Genomic DNA, 22450 nt, shown 5'->3' with positions numbered 1-22450 from the left:
GGATATCTTTTCATCTTTCACAATATCAGGGAAGTTTTCTGCCAACAGATCTTTAACAATTCCGTCTGTGTTTTCTGTTTTCCCTCCCTGTTCTGGTACTGCCATCACTCATAGGTTATTTCTTTTGATAGAGTCCCACACGATTCTTAGGGTTTCTTCATTTTTTTTAATTCTTTTATCTTATTTTTTCTTCATATATATTGGTGCCAAGGTTTTAACTTCAATCTCACTGATTCTGACTTCCAGCTCCTCAATTCTGCTCCTCTGACTTTCTATTGAGTTGTCTAACTCTGAAATTTTATTGTTAATTTTCTGAATTTCTCATTGCTGTCTCTGTATGGATTCTTGCAGCCTATTAAATTTGTCATTGTGGTCTTGAATAACCTTCAGAAACTCCACAACTGCTTTATCTGTGTGTTCCTTGGGTTGTTCTGCATTTTGTCTGATCTCCTTTGTGATCTCTTGAAGAGTTCTGTATATTAATCTTTTGTATTCTACCTCTGGTGATTACAGGAATACCTCTTCATCCGGAAGATTCCGTGATTCGCGAGTTTGTTGAAACGATTGTGGTCTGCTTCTTTATGTGATTTGATATCGACTGTTGTCTCTGAACCATCTGTAAGTTATCATATTAATTTATATTATGTTTGCTTACTGTGTCCTAGCTTCTTGCTTTGTTTTGTTTTGATATACCCAAATAGGCTGCTCAAGTGAGCTAACTTGATTATTGGAGCCTTTGAAGTTCTAATATCCTGTCACCAGATGGCTAGAGCTGTTACCAGGTGTATGAGCCTAGGAATCCATTCACTTGTCATGTATGGATTCACCTCAGGTGTCCAGGGAGTGGGTCACAAAATCTGTGGTGCAGGCTCTCACCTATGGTCTTAGAAGAGCTGTGGTGATTCGTGTATGCTCAGGTTTCTGATTGCAGCAAAAGGTCACACTCTGACCAAGGAAGGGGGCTTACAACCTTCCACCAAGTGTCTGTGAGGAAGGTGTGTCCCTGTTCTCTAGAACGCAGACGTGGGTGGACTCTGCAGCCTTCCCACTGCACCAAATGCTTTTGGGTGTAAGGACTGGGAGGCACCACTTATCTCTGGATCCCTGTTGTAGGTGGCTGGGTAGTGTGGGTGGAGCCACCAGTCCTCAGGCCCCTGATGTGGGTATGTGAGGACTCTGCTTGTCAGGCAGAGTGATGTCAAATGTCAAGAACCCACATCTCCACTGCACAGCTGAAACAGGTGAAGTCAGACCTCAGGCACATACACCCTTGCGATGTAACAACAGGGGCCTGCTGCTAAAATGGGGCCACATGGGTTCATTCAGTGCTGACAGGTATTCAAAGTTTGTGGATCACTTGTGCCTGGACAGGAGTCACCTCTGCCCAAAGTTCCCAGTTAAGGGGAGCTGGCAGATTATTTTTCCCTGTTTGTTAATTTGTTCCTCCTCCGAGGCCAGGAGAATGGCTCAGGTTGCACAGCAGAACCTGTCTCTGGCCCAGTGAAATCAACTATCACTGAAGCCAGCTCGGGGCAAAGGGAAGTGAGATCAGATAAATGGTAGAGAGTTCTTTCAAAAGGGGAGCTATTACATCTGCATGGTAAATTAGGTGCAATTACTTATGCCAAGAGGGCTATTTTTCACTGATTCTGGAGTCATGAGTAGATTCTGTGCCACTGGCTCTCTGTAGCTACGGAAACTGGTCCCAAACACTACTGCAAGCCCCACCATGGTCTCACCAGGGGATCGGGACTGAGGGGCACTTATTCCGGCCAAGTCAGGTTGGGCGACTCCTTGCTGCAATTTTTACAACATTCAAAAATGAGTCAAATATTATCTGAAACATTTGAAAACAATTACTTAGAATTAATAAACTGAGGTTGTGAGATGACCAGAACTGACATATTTCTTCAAGGCTGCTCTCATTTGAGTTGCTTATAGTGATGATGCATTTGGGTACAGAATTATGAGCCAAGAATTCAACTCTGCAATAAAGGGCAGACGACAGCAACAAGAGAAGGATTGCCAGAAGCTGGTATCTTCAGACCAAAGAAAATACTGTGTGGCTCCAGGGAGAAAAGTCTAGAAGCTCAGAAAAGAGCTCCTTTTGTGAGAAATGCCTGCTTTTAATGCCAGGAAAATGTTTCATTATAATCCACTCATAACATAGGCTTCAAAAACTTGATCCTCTACCAACAAGTCAAAGAATCACCTCATACAGAGGTGGGATGAGATAGGGGGTCCCAAACCTTCCTGGGAGAGTGGTCCCTATGTCTGAGGTGCAGTTTCTTGACTTCCAAGCTACATCAAATGGATAGAAGACAGCCAAAATAGCTTGGAGGGATGCTTTGCTCATTGAAATGCTAACTAACCCCAGGGTATTTTGCTAAAAGTCCTTGCCTAGTTTCCCTGTGGATTGATCCACAAAACAATTCTAGGTGATTTTATGTGACCCAACTCTGCATTGTATATTGGTAGGGTAGGAAACATGAGAAATCTACAAATTCCTAAAGTTAAGTAATCACAGATTCTCTCAGTTTTCACATAATCTTAGTTGCTTGGGAGTGCCAAGTTATTTGAAAGAAAGAAACAATTGTCTTTTCCCATTCCCTGCCCTGTCTTTCCTCCCCAGAGAAGTTAAGCTTTCCTTCACTTCAAAACTTCTCATTTGTTTCCACATGCCTTGTACAGCATTTTCTTCAGGTTTAGGTCAAAACTCAAAAACTGTCTTAGGTCATATTCTGGATGGTATGTCCTAATGTACACCAATTCATCCAGAGAATTATTGTTTTCCTTTGGATATTAATAGCAAACAGCATTCAGGACATGAAGACCTGAAGAAGGAAGAGCAAAAGGAGACGGGAAAGAAGGAGGAGGAGAAATAAAATGAACCGAGGGAAGAGTGGCTTACAGATGGCAGAGAAGTTGTATCATGAAGAAAAGCAAGCATAGAGATGCAGAAGTTTAAACCCATGTGCCTTTGCTTGCCCAGTATTATGGAATATTCTCGGCAGTCTTAAATTTTTCTCTCCTTCAACTCTTTTCTCCTTTGCCTCCCAAGGCTGCAAGAAAGACGTACAAGACAATGCAGAGGGATACAAAGAAGAGTAACATGAATGTTGCTTCAAGAAAAATAGACGCAGGTGGACATGAAGCCCTCTAGGTGTACTAATGTGGTCTGAAAGCCAGTAGTGCTTTGTCTAGGCGACCATGTCTGTTTCTGAAAATCTAAAGAGACAGAAGACAAGATAAAAGGAATGGAAATTCTCCTAGCAATTATAACATCTGTTTGGAAAAAAGTCTTCTTGGCAAGCAGAAGAATTACAAGGAAGCTATTTGGGAAGCAGGACATGGAACATATAACCAATTGGCTTACAGAAAACCTACATTAGGTACCCAAGAAAACCCAGATAAATAGGCCTGGGTAGCTCATTTGGTAGAGCATCAGACTTTTAATCTGAGGGTCCAGGGTTCAAGTCCCTGTCCAGGAGTTATCAGCATTTTGCCCTAGTTACTGTCTCTTAGAAGCCTATTGACAATCCAGCTCTTCTTAGAGAAACCTGTCCAGACATTTACTATAGGCTTCTAGTCTCATCTCTTCCTGTTCTTTGCTCCGCAAGAATGGGAATAGAGCAAGGGGATCAGAGAAAGAGCAAAGGGTTAAGCGATCAATTACTAGCCATAAGGTTGGCAGTTTGAATCCACCCAGAAATGTTTCGGAAACCCTGGTGGCGTAGTGCTTAAGAGCTCCGGCTGCTAACCAGAACTTCGGCAGCTGGAATCCACCAGGCGCTCCTTGGAAACTCTATGGGGGCAGTTCTACTCAGTCCTATAGGGTTGCTATGAGTCCATAATCGATTCGATGGTAGTGGGTTTGGTTTTGGTTTTGGAGGTGCTTCAGAAAACAGGCTTGGTAATTTGCTCCTGAAAGGTGAAAGCCTAGAAAACACTATGTAGCAGTTCTACACTCACACATGGGGTCAGTTAAAGTGGAGGCAGCCCAATCCTTCCAAATGAGGTGAAGAATTGTAAAACCGAACTTCGCTGTTACAGCGCCTCATCTTTTGTAACTTAGATTCTTCTTTGGACTGCCCTAACTAAGGGTCTCTAACAGAGCAACTGCATTAAGAGACTCAGCCAGCCAAGTACGCATTCACTCGCACTCACAGCAAGTAGTCATTTGGAGCGGAGGGAAGGGAAAGGAGGAGAGAAGTCTGGGAGGGTCGAATTCAGCTACAGAGTCTCCCTTTAAATCGTCGCTCCCTTAAAATCCCACAATGCCAACGTCGAGAGCTATAATGACTCTAAGCATATAACCAAGGGTGTAGAGCCTCTTGGGAGAAAGGGGCCAAAGTGGGTCCGGCTGGCCACACGGGGTCTCTGATCCAGGCACAGTTCTCCTAAGATGAAGAGCCTTAGGGCTCCAGGGAACCACTGTTGTGCCCTCTACTCACCCAAAGCCTGGTTTCAAGAGCAGTAAGTCATTGATTCCCTAAGAAAGTAGTCTTCTTGCCTCTAATCCGACCCTTGCATCCTGCGGAGACGCCCTCGTGTTCGCCTACCCCAAGCCCCCCTCGTTGCATTCCGCCCATCCCCATTCTCCCCCTCCCCCCACCCCAGCCTAGGAAGCTCAGAGGGCCCGGCGGGCTGGCCGTGGACCTGAACGCAACTCTACGTCCCAGAAGTTTCATTGTGGGACTGTAGAAGGTCCGTGGAAGTCAGAGTGAGGCAGCAGGGCCCGGAACCCCTAAGACACGCATTGACTGAAATGCCTGAGGGGATGAGGTGGCGGGGAGCGGGGGCCCTAGAAAGAAGACCCAGGGGCCCCGCCCAAACCGCCTAGGTGAAGTGAGAGCAGGCAGGACCTGTGCTCTCTAACAGATTTTATTCCTCGGCTGTCTTTATACTTTATGACATCTGGGTATGATAAAGACACAGCAAAAGAGGTGAAGCTTAGGTTTCCAGTGTCTCTGCTTGATGAACCAAAAACCAAACCTGCTGCAGCCAAAGAAATGTAAAAGTCTCACCCCTGACTCTTCCGAGTCACCCAGTTCCTTCTTGCACAGCAAGCATAGTTTCTTGGGTATCCTCTCAAAGATATTATTTCCTCCACTTTGTATACAAATAAGGAAATTGCAAACACACTCTACTGCATGTTGTTTTTTTCACTTCTTGCATGTTGTAGTGATTTCCAAATCAATACAGAAATAGCTTCTTCCTTCTTTGCTTGGCAGCAAAATATTCTGTTGTATGGGTATATCATAATATATATCTCACCCATACAAGTAATGCTGCAATAAGTAATATCCCTATCTAACATTTCAAATGGGTGTGAGTATTTTCTATACATGGAATTGCTGAAGCAGTGTATGTGATGTGCGATGGTAATTCTGATGTATTTGCCTAATATATATTCCCATCAGCATGACACAGTGGTCTGGTTTCCCACAGTATTGCAACCACTTTGTATTATAATACAAAAACGACAATAAATATAACAAACCCATTGCCTTCTAGTGGATTGATTTTAACACATGGTGACCACATGTGTTACAGAGTAGAACTGCTCCACGGGGTTTTCTTGGCTGCATTGTTCATGGAAACAGATTGCTAAGCCTTTCTTCTGCAGTGTCATTGTGTGGGTTTGAACCACCAACCTTTAGCTTACTAGTCAAGTGCAACCCTTATTGTCTATCCAGGGACATTCATATCAACATACAAAACCAAAAGCCAAATCCATTGTCATCAAGTTGATTCCGACTAGCCTTGGGTAAATGACACATTCAGATATCAACCTAGAGTAAGCAAGCCATTGTTAACCACTGAAATCATATTTAGTCCAGTGGAGCCACCCAGAATTTGGAAAATAAATAGCTATTTAAAACTGCACTTATGTAGTTAATGCAGCAAAATTAAAACTTCAGATATGGGCGAAAACAATTATATAAATGAACATATGATAGAGGTGGCAACTCAAATCAATAGAAATTAGTGGATCATTGGATAAATGGTGTTGGGCTAACTGGGTAGCCATCTAGGAAAATAAAAGATTATATTGGTTTATCATGTGTGATAATAAATTTCAAATAGATATAAAATTTAAAAGTAAAAAAGGAAAAATAAAACTACATATAATTTTTTTTTTTTATAATTACCCAAAATGCCAAAAAAGAAAGTTTGTATAACTTTGGGATAGAAAACGAATTTTTACACAAAGCATAGCAACAACAAAAGTTTGACATAATTCACTACATTAAAAAAATCCTTCCTGGGCACACTTACATTCTCTTTATTAAAAAAAACAAGACTCATACACCTACAGTCACTTGATCTTTGACAAAAGACCAAGGTCCATTAAATGGGGAAAAGACAGTCTTTTTAACAAATTATGATGGGAAAACTGGAAGTCCATCTGTAAAAAAAAGGAAACAACAGCCATACATTACACCATACACAAAAATGTAATCCAAAATGGATCAAATATCTAAACACAAAAGCAAAATCTATAAAGATTACGGAAGAAAAAAATAGGGTCAATGCTAAGGGCCCTAATATATGGCATAAATAGGATATAAACCATAACTAACAATATACAAACACCAGAGGATAAGCTAGATAACTGGGATCTCCAAAAATTTAACACTTATGTTCATCAAAAGACTTCACCAAAACAGTAAAAAGAGATGCTACATACTCGGAAAAAAATTGGGGGCTATGACATATCCAACAAAGGTCTAGTCTCTAAAGTCTACAGGAAAATCCAATACCTATACAACAAAAAGTCAAATAAACTAATTAAAAAATAGGCAAAGGATATGAACAGACACTTCACCAAAGAATACATTCATGCAGCTAAGAGACACACAAAGAAATGCTCATGATCACTAGCCATTAGAGAAATGCAAATTAAAACTACAATGAGATACGATTTCACCTGACATTACTGGCAGAAATGAAAAAAACAGAAAATGACAAATGATAGAGAGGCTCCGGGAAGATTGGGACCCTAATGCACTGCTGGTGGGAATGCAAAACGCTACAACCATTCTGGAAACAATAAGGTACTTCCCTAAAAAACTAGAAATAGAAATACCATATGATCCAGCAATCTCGTTCCTAGGAATAGATCCTAGAGCAATGAGAGTTGTCAGAGGGATAGACATACAAATGCACACCCACACTCATTGCAGTATTATTCACAATAGCAAAAAGATGGAAACACCCTAAGTTCCCATCAATAGAAGAATGGAAAAACCAACTACATACACACAATGGAATACTATGCAACAATAAACAACAATGATGAGTTTGTGAAACATCTCACAACATGGATGAATTTGGAGAGGACTATGCTGAGTGAAATTAATCAATCACAAAGGACAAATATTGTATGAGACCACTATTATAAAACCTTGTGAAAAAGTTTCCACACAGAAAGAAAGACTCTCTGATGGTTACAAGGAAGGGGAGAGGTGAGGATGGAAAAACACTACCTAGACAGTAGATAAGTTGTAACTTTGGTGAAGGTTAAGACAGTACACAATACTGGGGAAGTCAGTACAACTTGACCAAGGCGAAGTCATATAAGACTCAGAGACACATTCACATTCCCTGAGGGACTGAATTACTGGGCTAAAGGCTGCGGTTCATGGTCGTGGGGGACATCTAGCTTGATTTGCATAACACAGTTTATAAAGAAAATGTTCTAGATCCTACTTTAAGTGAGCACTGTCTGGGGTCTTAAAAGCTTGTGGGTAATCATCTAAGATTTGTCTACTGGTCCCATCCTGTCTACAGGAAGGGAGAATAAACAAAGCCATAGACACAAAGGAAAGATTAGTCCAAAGAACTCATGGACCCCTACTACCACAGCCTCTAGCAGACTGAGTCCAGCACAACTAGATGGTGCCTAGCTTCTACCACTGACTTGTCTGACAGGGACTGGAGCAAACCTGAGAGTATGGTCTCCAAACACCTTTTAATTCAGCACTGAAGTCACTCCTGAGGCTCACCCTTCAGCCAAAGATTAAACAGGCCTATACACGCATCCCTTACCCATCTGTCAGTTTGTCATACTGTGGGGACTTTAGTGCTGCTGTGATGCTGGAAGCTATGTCACCGGTATTCAAATACCAGTAGGGCCATCCGTGGTGGACGGGTTCAGCAGAGCTTCAAGACTAAGACACTCTAGGGAGAAGCACCTGGCGGTTTACTTAAGAAAAAAATTAGCCAGCGATAACCTTGTGAATAGCAGCAGAGCATTGTCTGATACAGTGGCTGACGATGAACTTCTCAGATTGGGAGGTGCTCAAATGTTGCTGGGGAAGAGCTATCTCCTCAAAGTACAGTTGACCTTAATGATGTGAATGGACTCAAGCTTTCGGAACATCATTTGCTGATGTGGCACACCTCAAAATAAAAAGAAACAGCTGCACAGATCCATTATTAATCAGAAAGTGGAATGTAGAAAGTATGGACCTAGGAAAATTAGAAATTGTCAAAAATGAAATGGAACGCGTGCAGATCAATATCCTAGGCATCACTGAGCTGAAATGGAGTGCCTTTGCCCATTTCGAATCAGACAAGCATGTGGTCTACTATGCCAGGAGTGACAAATTGAAGAGCCAAACCCACTGCCGTCAGTGGTGTTGAATTCATTATCGAAAGAACATTTCAAGGTCTATCCTGAGCAAAATGCTGTCAGTGATAGGATAATATCCATATGCCTACAAGGAAGACCACTTAATATGACTATTATTCAAATGTACACACCAACCACTAAGGCCAAAGATAAAGAAATTGAAGATTTTTACCAACTTCTGCAGTCTGAAATTGAAAAGTCAGGATACAATGATAGTTACTGGTGCTTGGAATGCAAAAGTTGGAAACAAAGAAGGATCAGAAAGTGGAAAATATGGCCTTGGTGATAGAAATGATGCCAGAGGTCACATGATAGAAGTTTGCAAGACCAATGACTTCTTCCTTGCAAATACATGTTTTTCAGCAACGTAAACGGTGATTATTCACATGGACCTCACCAGACAGAATATACAGGAATCACGTAGACGACATCTGTGGAAAGAGATGATGGAAAAGCTCAATATCCTCAGTCAGAACAAGGCGAGGGGCCGACGGCGGAACAGACCAACAATTGCTCATGTGCAAATTCAAGTTGAAGCTGAAGAATATTAGAACAAGTCCAGGAGAGTCAAAGGATGACCTTGAGTATATCCCACCTGGATTTAGAGACCATCTCAAGAATAGATTTCACACATTGAACACTAATGGCTGAAGACCAGACTTGTTTTGGAATGACATCAAGGACATCATACGTGAAGAACGGAAGAGGGCATTAAAAAGTCAGGAAAGAAAGAAATGACCAGAATGGATGTCAGAAGAGACTCTGAAACTTACTCTTGAACATAGAGTAGCTAAAGCAAAAGGAAGAAATAATGAAGTAAAAGAGCTGAACGGAAGTTTTCAAAGGGCAGCGGGAGAAGACAAAATAAAGTATTATGACATGTGCAAAGACCTAGAGTTGCAAAACCAGAAGGAAAGAACACACTTGGCATTTCTCAAGCTGAAAGAGCTGAAGAAAAAATTCAAGCCTCAAGTTGCAATATGGAAGGATTCTATGGGCAAATACACAGGAAGCATCAAAATAAGCTAGAAGGAATACACAGTCACTGTACCAAAAAGAATTGGTCGATGTTCAATCATTAAAGAAAGTAGCATATGATCAAGAATTAATGATAATGAAGGAAGCAGTCCAAAATGCACTGAAAGCATTGGTGACAAACAAGGCTTCAGGCATTGACGGAATACCAATTGAAATGTTTCAGCAAAGAGATGCAGCACTGGAAGTGCTCACTTTCCTATGCCACGAAATTTGAGAAGACAGCTATCTGGACAACTGTCTAGGAGAAATCCATACGTATGCACATCCCAAAGAAAGATGATCCAACAGAATTCACAAACTATCAAACAATATTATTAATATTGCATACAAGAAAAATTTTTCTGAAGATCATCGAAAAGCTGTTGCAGCAGTACATTGACAGGAAACTGCCAGATACTCAAGCAGGATTCAGAAGAGGATGTGGAAGAGGGATATCAATGCTGATGTCCAGTGGATCCTGGCTGAAACCAGAGAGGACAGGAAAGATGTTTGTTTGTGTTTTATTGACTATGCAAAGGCATTCAACTGTGTGGATCCTAACAAATTATGAATAATATTGCAAAGAATTGTAATTCCAGAACACTTAATTGTGTTCCTGAGGAACCTGTACATAGATCAAGAGGCAGTCGTTCCAGCAGAAGAAGGGGACACTGCGTGGTTTAAAGTCAGAAAAGGTGTGCACCAGGGTTGTATCTCTCAGCATATTTATTCAATCTGTATGTTGAGCAAATAACCCAAGAAGCTGGACTATATGAAGAAAAATACAGCATCAGGAGGGGAGGAAAACTCATTAACAACCTGTGATATGCAGATGACACAACCTTGCTTGTTGAAAGTGAAGAAGACTTGAGGCACATACTGAAGAAGATCAAAGTCCACAGTATACAGTACGTATTACCCCTCAACATAAAGAAAACAAAATTCCTCACAACTGGATCAATAAGCAACATCATGATAAACGGAGAAAAGATTGAAACTGTCAAAAATTTCAAAGTAGAGGCCACCTTAATGAAGTGCATGGAATCAAGCTATCAGGACCTATATGTGCTGATGTGGCACTATTCAAAATGAGAAGAAACAACTGCAAACATCCATTAATAATCAGAATATGGAAAGAAGAATGAAGATAACCAAAAACACAACGGAGAGATTAGTTCAAAGGACTAACGGCCCACAACTACCATAGCCTCCACCAGACTGAGTCCAGAACAACTGGATGGTGCCTGGCTACCACCACCGACTACTTTGACAGAGATCACGATAGAGAGTTCCAGACAGAGCTGGAGACAAATGTAGAACAAAATCAAACTTACAAAAAAAACCCAGAGGCAAGGCCAAGACGGCGGACTAGGTGGACGCTACCGCGGATCCCTCTTGCAACAAAGACTCGGAAACACAAGTGAATCGATCACATACATAACAATCTACGATCTCTGAACAACAAACACAGATTTAGAGATGGAGAACGAACAAATACGGGGAGACAGCGATTGTTTTCAGAGCCTGGAGCCAGCGTACCAGTCAGCGGATTTTCTGGAAAAACTAGTTTCCCAGTGATGGCTCGGAGATAGCAGTCCATATCAAACCACATAAAGAAGCAGACCATGACAGCTTCTCCAACCCCCCAAACAAAAGAACCAAAATCTTTCCCAAATGAAGGTACAATCCTGGAATTATCAGATACAGAATATAAAAAACTAATTTACAGAATGCTTCAAGACATCACAAATGAAATAAGGCAAACGGCAGAAAAAGCAAAGGAACACACTGATGAAACTGTTGAAGAACTCAAAAAGATTATTCAAGAACATAGTGGAAAAATTAATAAGTTGCAAGAATCCATAGAGAGACAGCATGTAGAAATCCAAAAGATTAACAATAAAATTACAGAATTAGACAACGCAATAGGAAGTCAGAGGAGCAGACTCGAGCAATTAGAATGCAGACTGGGACATCTGGAGGACCAGGGAATCAACACCAACATAGCTGAAAAAAAATCAGATAAAAGAATTTAAAAAAATGCAGAAACCCTAAGAATCATGTGGGACTCTATCAAGAAGGATAACTTGCGGGTGATTGGAGTCCCAGAACAGGGAGGGGGGACAGAAAACACAGAGAAAATAGGTGAAGAACTCCTGACACAAAACTTCCCTGACATCATGAAAGACGAAAGGATATCTATCCAAGATGCTCATCGAACCCCATTTAAGATTGATCCAAAAAGAAAAACACCAAGACATATTATCATCAAACTTGCCAAAACCAAAGATAAAGAGAAAATTTTAAAAGCAGCCAGGGAGAAAAGAAAGGTTTCCTTCAAGGGAGAATCAATAAGAATAAGTTCAGACTACTCAGCAGAAACCATGCAGGCAAGAAGGGAATGGGACGACATATACAGAGCACTGAAGGAGAAAAACTGCCAGCCAAGGATCATATATCCAGCAAAACTCTCTCTGAAATATGAAGGCGAAATTAAGATATTTACAGATAAACACAAGTTTAGAGAATTTACAAAAACCAAACCAAAGCTACAAGAAATGCTAAAGGAGATTGTTTGGTGAGAAAACCAATAATATCAGGTACCAGAACAACACACGGTCACAAAACAGAACGTCCTGATATCAACTCAAATAGGGAAAGCACAAAAACAAACAAATTAAGATTAATTCTAAAAAATAAATAAATAAATAAAATAATACACATAACAGGGAATCATGGAAGTCGATAGGTAAAAGATCACAATAATCAAAAAGAGGGACTAAATACAGGAGGCATTGAACTGCCAGATGGAGAGTGATACGCGGCGATATAGAACGATACAAGTTAGGTTTTTACTTAGAAAAATAGGGGTAAATAATAAGGTAACCACAAAAAGGAATATCAACTCCATAACTCAAGATAAAAGCCAAGAAAAACGTAACGACTCAACTAACATAAAGTCAAACATTATGAAAATGAGGATCTCACAATTTACTAAGAAAAATGTCTCAGCACAAAAAAGTATGTGGAAAAATGAAATGGCCAACAACACACATGAAAAGCCATCAAAATGACAGCACTAAAAACTTATTTATCTATAATCACGCTGAATGTAAATGGACTAAATGCACCTATAAACAGACAGAGAGTCACAGACTGGATAAAGAAACACGATCCATCTATATGCTGCCTACAAGAGACACACCTTAGGTTTAGAGACACAAACAAACTAAAACTCAAAGGATGGAAAAAAATATATCAAGCAAACAATAAGCAAAAAAGAAGAGGAGTAGCAATATTAATTTCTGACAAAATAGACTTTAGACTTAAATCCACCACAAAGGATAAAGAAGGACACTATATAATGATAAAAGGGACAATTCATCAGGAAGATATAACCATATTAAATATTTATGCACCCAATGACAGGGCTGCAAGATACATAAATTAAATTTTAACAGAATTGAAAAGTGAGATAGACACCGCCACAATTATAGTAGGAGACTTCAACACACCACTTTCGGAGAAGGACAGGACATCCAGTAAGAAGCTCAATAGAGACACGGAAGACCTACTTACAACAATCAACCAACTGGACCTCATTGACTTATACAGAACTCTCCACCAAACTGCTGCAAAATATACTTTTTTTTCTAGCGCACATGGAACATTCTCTAGAATAGACCACATATTAGGTCATAAAACAAACCTTTGCAGAGTCCAAAACATCGAAATATTACAAAGCATCTTCTCAGACCACAAGGCAATAAAACTAGAGATCAATAACAGAAAAACTAGGGAAAAGAAATCAAATACTTGGAAACTGAACAATACCCTCCTGAAAAAAGACTGGGTTATAGAAGACATCAAGGAGGGAATAAGGAAATTCATAGAATGCAGCGAGAATGAAAATACTTCCTATCAAAACCTCTGGGACACAGCAAAAGCAGTGCTCAGAGGCCAATTTATATCGATAAATGCACACCTACAAAAAGAAGAAAGAGGCAAAAGCAGAGAACTGTCCCGACAACTTGAACAAATAGAAAGTGAGCAACAAAAGAACCCAACAGGCACCAGAAGAAAACAAATAATAAAAATTAGAGCTGAACTAAATGAATTAGAGAACAGAAAAACAATTGAAAGAATTAACAAAGCCAAAAGCTGGTTCTTTGAAAAAATTAACAAAATTGATAAACCATTGGCTAGACTGACTAAAGAAATACAGGAAAGGAAACAAATAACCCGAATAAGAAATGAGAAGGACCACATCACAACAGAACCAAATGAAATTAAAAGAATCATTTCAGATTATTATGAAAAATTGTACTCTAACAAATTTGCAAACCTAGAAGAAATGGATGAATTCCTGGAAAAACACTACCTACCTAAACTAACACATTCAGAAGTAGAACAACTAAATAGACCCATAACAAAAAAAGAGATTGAAACGGTAATCAAAAAACTTCCAACAAAAAAAAGTCCTGGCCCGGACGGCTTCACTGCAGAGTTCTACCAAACCTTCAGAGAAGACTTAACACCACTACTACTGAAGGTATTTCAAAGCATAAAAAAAGACAGAATACTACCCAACTCATTCTATGAAGCTACCATCTCCCTGATACCAAAACCAGGTAAAGACATTACAAAAAAAGAAAATTATAGACCTATAGCCCTCATGAACATAGATGCAAAAATCCTCAAAACTCTAGCCAATAGAATCCAACAACACATCAAAAAAATAATTCACCCTGATCAAGTGGGATTTATACCAGGTATGCAAGGCTGGTTTAATATCAGAAAAACCATTAATGTAATCCATCACATAAATAAAACAAAAGATAAAAACCACATGATCTTATCAATAGATGCAGAAAAGGCATTTGACAAAGTTCAACACCCATTTATGATAAAAAGTCTTACCAAAATAGGAATTGAAGGAAAATTCCTCAACATAATAAAGGGCATCTATGCAAAGCCAACAGCCAATATCACTCTAAATGGAGAGAACTTGAAAGCATTTCCCTTGAGAACGGGAACCAGACAAGGATGCCCTTTATCACCGCTCTTATTCAACATCGTACTTGAAGTCCTAGCCAGGGCAATTAGGCTAGACAAAGAAATAAAGGGCATCCGGATTGGCAAGGAGGAAGTAAAGCTATCACTATTTGCAGATGACATGATCTTATACACAGAAAACCCTAAGGAATCCTCCAGAAAACTACTGAAACTAATAGAAGAGTTTGGCAGAGTCTCAGGTTATAAAATAAACATACAAAAATCACTTGGATTCCTCTACATCAACAAAAAGAACATCGAAGAGGAAATAACCAAATCAATACCATTCACAGTAGCCACGAAGAAGATAAAATACTTAGGAATAAATCTTACCAAGGATGTAAAAGACCTATACAAAGAAAACTACAAAGCTCTACTACAAGAAATTCAAAAGGACATACTTAAGTGGAAAAACATACCCTGCTCATGGATAGGAAGACTTAAAATAGTAAAAATGTCTATTCTAACAAAAGCCATCTATACATATAACGCACTTCCGATCCAAATTCCAATGTCATATCTTAAGGGGATAGAGAAACAAATCACCAACTTCATATGGAAGGGAATGAACCCCCGAATAAGCAAAGCATTACTGAAAAAGAAGAAGAAAGTGGGAGGCCTCACTCTACCTGATTTCAGAAGCTATTATACAGCCACAGTAGTCAAAACAGCCTGGTACTGGTACAACAACAGGCACACAGACCAATGGAACAGAATTGAGAATCCAGATATAAATCCATCCATGTATGAGCAGCTGATATTTGACAAAGGCCCAGTGTCAGTTAATTGGGGAAAAGATAGTCTTTTTAACAAATGGTGCTGGCATAACTGGATATCCATTTGCAAAAGAATGAAATAGGACCCATAACTCACACCATGCACAAAAACTAACTCCAAGTGGATCAAAGACCTAAACATAAAGACTAAAACGATAAAGATCATGGAAGAAAAAATTGGGACAACCTTAGGAGCCCTAATACAGGGCATAAACAGAATACAAAACATTACCAAAAATGATGAAGAGAAACCAGATAACTGGGAGCTCCTAAAAATCAAACACCTATGCTCATCTAAAGACTTCACCAAAAGAGTAAAAAGACCACCTACAGACTGGGAAAGAATTTTCAGCTATGACATCTCCGATCAGCGCCTGATCTCTAAAATCTACATGATTCTGTCAAAACTCAAGCACAAAAAGACAAACAACCCAATCAAGAAGTGGGCAAAGGATATGAACACACATTTCACTAAAGAAGATATTCAGGCAGCCAACAGATACATGAGAAAATGCTCCCAATCATTAGCCATTAGAGAAATGCAAATTAAAACTACGATGAGATTCCATCTGACACCAACTAGACTGGCATTAATTCAAAAAACACAAAATAATAAATGTTGGAGAGGCTGCGGAGAGATTGGAACTCTCATACACTGCTGGTGGGAATGTAAAATGGTACAACCACTTTGGAAATCTATCTGGCGTTATCTTAAACAGTTAGAAATAGAACTACCATACAACCCAGAAATCCCACTCCTCGGAATATACCCTAGAGATACAAGAGCCTTCACACAAACAGATATATGCACACCCATGTTTATTGCAGCTCTGTTTACAATAGCAAAAAGCTGGAAGCAACCAAGGTGTCCGTCAACGGATGAATGGGTAAATAAATTGTGGTATATTCACACAATGGAATACTACTCATCGATAAAGAACAGTGACGAATCTCTGAAACATTTCATAACATGGAGGAATCTGGAAGGCATTATGCTGAGCGAAATGAGTCAGAGGCAAAAGGACAAATATTGTATAATACCACTATTATAAGATCTTGAGAAACAGTAAAAACTGAGAAGAACACATACTTCTGTGGTTATGAAGGGGGGAGGGAGGGAGGGAGAGGGAGGGAGAGGGTTTTTTATTGATCAATCAGTAGATAAGAACCGCTTTGGGTGAAGGGAAAGACAACAATCAATACATGGAAGATCAGCCCAATTGGACTGGACTAAAAGCAAAGAGGTTTCCGGGATAAAATGAATGCTTCAAAGGTCAGCAGAGCAGGGGCGGGGGTCTGGGGAACATGGTTTGCGGGGACTTCTAAGTCAATTGGCAAAATAATTCTATTATGAAAACATTCTGCATCCCACTTTGAAATGTGGCATCTGGGGTCTTAAATGCTAACAAGCGGCCATCTAAGATGCATCAATTGGTCTCAACCCACCTGGAGCAAAGGAAAATGAAGAACACCAAGGTCACACGACAACTAAGAACCCAAGAGACAGAAAGGGCCACATGAACCAGAGACCTACATCATCCTGAGACCAGAAGAACTAGTTGGTGCCCAGCCACAATCGATGACTGCCCTGTCAGGGAGCACAAAAGAGAACTCCTGAGGGAACAGGAGATCAGTGGAATGCAGACCCCAAATTCTCATAAAAACACCATACTTGATGGTCTGATTGCGACTAGAGGAATCCCGGCGGCAATGCTCCCCAGACCTTCTGTTGGCACAGGACAGGAACCATCCCCGAAGACAACTCATCAGACATGAAAGGGACTGGTCAGCGGTGGGGAGAGAGATGCTGATGAAGAGTGAGCTAATTAAATCAGGTGGACACTGGAGAGTGTGTTGGCAACTCTTGACTGGAGGGGGGATGGGAAGATAGAGAGAGAGGGAAGCTGACAAAATTGTCACGAAACGAGAGACTGAAAAGGCTGACTCAAGAGGGGGAGAGCAAGTGGGAGAAGGGAGTAAGATGTATGTAAACTTACATGTGACAGACTGATTGGATTTGTAAATGTTCACTTGAAGCTTAATAAAAGTTAATTAAAAAAATAATAATCAGAATATGGAATGTACAAAGTACGAATTTAGGAAGATTGGAAAATGTCAAAAAGGAAATGGAATGCATAAACATTAATATCCTAGACATTAGTGAGCTGAAATAGACTGATATTGGCCATTTTGAATCAGACAATCATATGGTCTACTACGCCAGGAATGACAACTTGAAGAGGAATGAGGTTGTGTTCATCATCAAAAAGAACATTTCAAGATCTATCCTGAAGCACAATGCTGTCAGTGATATGATAATATCCATATGCCTACTAGGAAGACCAGTTAATATGACTATTATTCAAATTTATGCACCCACCAATAAGGCAAGAGATGAAGAAATTGAGGAATTTTATCAACTTTTCCACTCTGAAATTGATCAAACATGCAATTAGGATGCATTGATAATTACTAGTGATTGGAATGTGAAAGTTGGGAACGAAGAAGGATTGATTGTTGGAAACTATGACCTTGGTGATAGAAATGATGCCAGAGACTGCATGATAGAATTTTGCAAGACCAATGACTTCTTCATGGCAAATACCTTTTTTCAAAAACATAAACAGTGACTATACATGTGGACCTCACCAGATGGAATGTACAGGAATCAAATCGACTACATCTTTGGAAAGAGATGATGGAAAAGCTCAATATTATCAGTCAGAACAAGGCCAGGGGCCAACTGTGGAACGAACGATCAGTTGCTCATTTGCAAGTTCAAGATGAAGTTGAAGAAAATCGGAACAAGTTCATAAGAGCCAAAGTACAACCCATACATAAACATAAGCATACAGAAACATATGCCATTGTGCTCCTAGGTATCTACTCAAATGAAGTAAAAACTTATTCCACCAAAAACCTGCACACAAATGTTTATAGACACTTTCCTGATTAATTGCCAAAAATGGGAAACAATCAGGATGTCCTTCAGTTGGTGAATAAACAAGCTGTAGCACATCCATACAATGGAGTATAATTTAGCAACAAAAAGAAGTGAGCTTTCAAGCTATGAAAAGCCATAAAACCAAACCAAACCTACCGCCGTCGAGTCGATTCCGACTCATAGTGACCCTATAGGACAGAGTAGAACTGCCCAATAGAGTTTCCAAGGAGCACCTGGCGGGTTTGAACTGCCAACCTCTTGGTTAGCAGCTGTAGCACTTAACCATTATGCCCCCAGGGTTGCAACCTTAAATGCATATTGCTAAGCAAAAGACCCAGAAAAATAAGCTAGTCTGAAAAAGCTACATATTGTATGATTTCATATAAAGGACATTCTAGAAAAGGCAAAATTATAGACAGTAAAATGATCAGTGGCTGCCAGCAATTCAGGGGAGGTTGGGAGGGATAAATAGGTGGAACACGGGGCATTTTTAGGACAGTGAAACTATTCTGAATGAATCTGCAATGGTGGACACTTGGCATTACATGTATTACCTTTAAAGCATCAAACAGCCAAGATACCACCCAGCATTTACACACATATACACATACGCACAAACATATACATGTCCCCATCGGTTTTGTGTGTGACACTCTAGTTTCCTCCTTAAGTGAAACCTACCACACACTGTTTCTTGTCCTTACTGTATAACTCCCATGAGCCAACTGAAACAAGTCTAACAGACAAATCGTGTTCTGCCAATTTCAAAGAAGACTCAATTTTATTTTTATGAGTAGTGGCAAAGTCTCATATATGTGCAAACCAGGATGACAAAAAGCTAACAGGCACTCGAACAATGGTGCCAGTAAATGAATTTTCTCTTAACCTTCATATGCAGTTCAAAGAACTGAGTTTTAATCATGATAAATGTCAGGATTCTGGAAGAGTCTTGGAGAAAGCTAATTTGTTTTCCACAAAATTCACAATAAATTTCTAATCCCCAAATCTCCAAGTACACTTTTCCACCCTCCACATGCCTATGCTTACTGATCATTCACAAATGCAAGGCTGGAGACCAGAATACTACCCTGAGTTCACTGTGTAACAATCTCACAAGTGTGTTAAAATAGATCTTGAATTCCATATAAGTTTATCTTCTTCCTCTTCCAGGCTTTCTCCTGTGCTCCCCTAACCCCAGTTTTTCCTGCAGCTGCCTCTTGTTTGTCTGAACTCTGGTTCTTGGAACTTGAGCTAGCAGCTTACCTGCCAGCCCCTGCAGCTACATGAATCAGGAGAAGCCTTGTGGTCTTGCCTGCTGATCTTGGAATTCATCCATCTTCACAGTCTGTGAGCAAGAGTCTTGCTCTTCGACCTGCGGATCTAGGGTTCACCAGCCCCTGCGGCTACATGAATCAGGAGAAGCCCTATCCTCATCTATGGACTTGGGACCTTCCAGCCTCTACAATCACCTGAGCTGTTTCCTTGATATAAATCTCTGTCTGTTGTTGTTGTCGTCAGGTGCCATCGAGTTTCTTCAGATTCATAGTTACTCTTCGCACAAGAGAAGTAAACACTGCCTGGTCCCGCACCATCCTCACAATTGTTGCTATGCTTGAGCCCATTGTTGCAGCCACTGTGCCAATCTACCTCATTGAAGGTCTTCCTCCTTTTCAATGGCTTTCTACTTTAACAAGCATGATGTCCTTCTCCAGGGACTGATCATCCCTCCTAATAATATGTCCAAAGTATGTGAGACGTAGTCTCAACATCCTTGCTTCTAAGGAGTATTCTGGTTGTACTTTTCTCAAGACAGATTTGTTCATTCTTTTGGCAGTTCATGGTATATTCAATAATCTTCACCAACACCACAATTCAAAGGCATTCATTCTTCTTTGGCCTTCCTTATTCATTGTCCAGCTTTCCGCATGCATATGAGGTGATCGAAAATGCCAAGGCTTGGGTCAGGCACATTTTAGTCCTAAAGGTGACATCTTTGATTTTCAACACTTGAAAGAGGTCTTTAGCAGTATATTTGCCCAGTGCAGTTCGTCTTTTGATTTCTTGACTGAGGCTTCCGTACGTGTTGATTGTGGATAACAGTAAAATGAAATCCTTGACAACCTCAATCTTTTCTGTTTATCACGATGTTGCTTATTGGACCAGTTGTGAGCATTTTGTTTTCTTTATGTTGAGGTGTAATTCATACTAAAGGCTGTGGTCTTTGATCTTCATCAGTAAGTGCTTCAGGTCCTCTTCACTTTCAGCAAGCAAGCTTGTGTCATCTGCATATCGCAGGTTGGTAATGAGTCTTCCTCCAATCCTGATTCCCTGTTCTTCTTCATATAGTCCAGCTTCTCAGATTATTTGCTCAGCATACAGATTGAAAAAGTATGGTGAAAGAAAACAACCTTGATGCACACCTTTCCTGACTTTAAATCATGCGGTATCCCCTTGTTCTCTTCGAATGACTACATCTTGATCCATGTACAGATTCCTCATAAGCAGAGTGTTCTGGAATTCCCATTCTCTGTAATGTCATCCATAATTTGTTATGATCCATACAGTCAAATGCCTTTGCATAGTCAATAAAACACAGGTAAACATCTTTCTGGTGTTCTCCGCTTTCAGCCAGAATCCATCTGACATCAGCAATGATATCCCTGGTTCCACATCCTCTTCTAAATCCTGCTTGAAGTCTGGCAGTTCCATGTCAATATACCACTGCAGCTGCTTTTGAATGGTATTCAGCAAAATTTTGCAGGCATGTGATACTATAATGATACTATAGGATACTTTATGAATTAGGTTGGATCAACTTTCTTGGGAATAGGCATAAATATGGATCTCTTCCAGTCAGTTGGCCAGATAGCTGTCTTTCAAATTTCTTGTCATAGACAAGTGAGCACTTCCAGTGCGTGCATTTTTTGAAACATCTCAATTGGTATTCTGTCAATTCCTAGAGCCTTGATTTTCACCAATGCCTTCATTGCAGCTTGAACTTCTTCCTTCAATACCATCAGTTCCTGATCATAGGGTACCTGCTGAAATGGTTGAACATTGACCAATCCTTTAGTGACTGTGTATTCCTTCCATCTTCTTTTGATGTTTTCTGTGTCATTTAATACTTTCCCTGTGGAATGCTTCAGTACTGCAACTTGAGGCTGGAATTTTTCTTCAGTTCTTTCAGATTGGGAAATGCTGAGCATGTTCTTCCCTTTTGGTTTTCTACCCCCAGGTCTTTGCACATGTTATCATAATACTTCACTTTGTCTTCTTGAGCCACTCTGTGAAATTTTCCGTTTGGCTTTTTTACTTCATCATTTTTTCTTTTTGCTTTAGCTACTCAGTGTTCAAGGGCAAGTTTCAGAGTCTCTTCTGACATCCATTTAAGTCTTTTCTTTCTCTCCTATTTTTAATGCCCTCATTCTTTCTTCATGTATAATGTCCTTGATGTCATTCCACAACTCGTCTGGCCTTTGGCCATTAGTATTCAATGTGTTTAATCTATTCTTGAGACGGTCTCTAAATTCAGGTGGGATATACTCAAGGTCATATGTTGGCTCTCTTGGTCTTGTTCTAATTTTCTCCAGTTTCAACTTGAAGTTGCATATGAGTAATTGATGGTCTGATCCACAGTCGGCCCCTGGCCTTCTTCTGACTGATGACATTGAGCTTTTCCATCGTCTGCTTCCACAGATGTAGTCAATTTGATTCCTGTGTATTCCATCTGGTGAGGTCCACATATATGGTTGCCATTTACATTATTGAAAAACAGGTATCTGCCATGAAGAAGTCATTGGTCTTGCAAAATTCAATCATGCAATCTCCGGCATCCTTTCTCTCACCAAGGCCATATTTTCAAACTACAGATCCTTCTTCTTTGTTTTCAACTTTCCCTTTCCAGTCACCAGTAATTATCAGTGCATACTGATGGCATGTTTGATCAATTTCAGGGTGCAGAAGTTGGTAAAAAATCTTCTGTTTCTTATTCTCTGGCCTTAGTTGTTGGTGTGTTTG

The 22450-nt window shown here is 40.1% G+C and overlaps 1 non-coding gene across 1 annotated transcript; it reads left to right on the top strand.

Moving 5' to 3' along the window:
• The first annotated feature begins 3418 nt into the window (after window positions 1-3418).
• TRNAK-UUU (transfer RNA lysine (anticodon UUU)) lies at window positions 3419-3491 on the top strand. Its single transcript has one exon. It is a non-coding gene; the product is annotated as a tRNA-Lys (tRNA).
• Window positions 3492-22450: the final 18959 nt, after the last annotated feature.

This window comes from Elephas maximus, chromosome 1 (genome assembly GCF_024166365.1).
Source record: "Elephas maximus indicus isolate mEleMax1 chromosome 1, mEleMax1 primary haplotype, whole genome shotgun sequence".
NCBI lineage: Eukaryota > Metazoa > Chordata > Mammalia > Proboscidea > Elephantidae > Elephas > Elephas maximus.
Note: the sequence above shows the minus strand (reverse complement) of the source record. Positions and strands in the feature narration are given on the sequence as shown.